Raw genomic sequence first — 612 nt, forward strand, 5'->3', positions numbered from 1 at the left:
CGCGCACTCTGCAACCCTACCTAAATATTATTCTGAATAACAGAAAGATCGAAAGTACGTCCGCTTCCGTTTTAGCCTTTTTCTTTAAACCATACATGCAAATACCAGCTCATTTAAACGCTCCCCCCCCCCGGCCAGAATTTTGAAAGCACTACAAAGGGAATAATTCTTTCACCAATTGATTTTGGCGCCAGACTGTTGCTTGCATTCCATAGTCTGGATGCGCGCAGCCGCCTTCACTGGTGTTATATAAGGTGTGTGTTTTATTTTACAATTTGCCGTTTTACTTTCTTGTTGTTTCGTTGATGTAACCGATATACAAGGTGATGATAGTTTTGTGAAATTGCCACTCGGTTGGTCTTAGTTGATACTGGTAGTGTAAACGAGAGATAGAACATGTGTAGACCGTTTCGGAAATACTTTTGAAATATGAAAATATTTACCTTGCGTTATGCTCGCTCCGCCCACCTTCGGCGTCATGCGGGCCAGTTCGCATGGTCTGTCGCCCCCATGAGTCGGGGCCTGGTTGTTTTATTCCGTTAATCCCTCATTTTTCAGTGTTTTGGTCAGATTTCTTTCGTGTAATAAGATCTTTTACACGTGACTGTAGGA

This window comes from Penaeus monodon, chromosome 15 (assembly GCF_015228065.2).
Source record: "Penaeus monodon isolate SGIC_2016 chromosome 15, NSTDA_Pmon_1, whole genome shotgun sequence".
NCBI lineage: Eukaryota > Metazoa > Arthropoda > Malacostraca > Decapoda > Penaeidae > Penaeus > Penaeus monodon.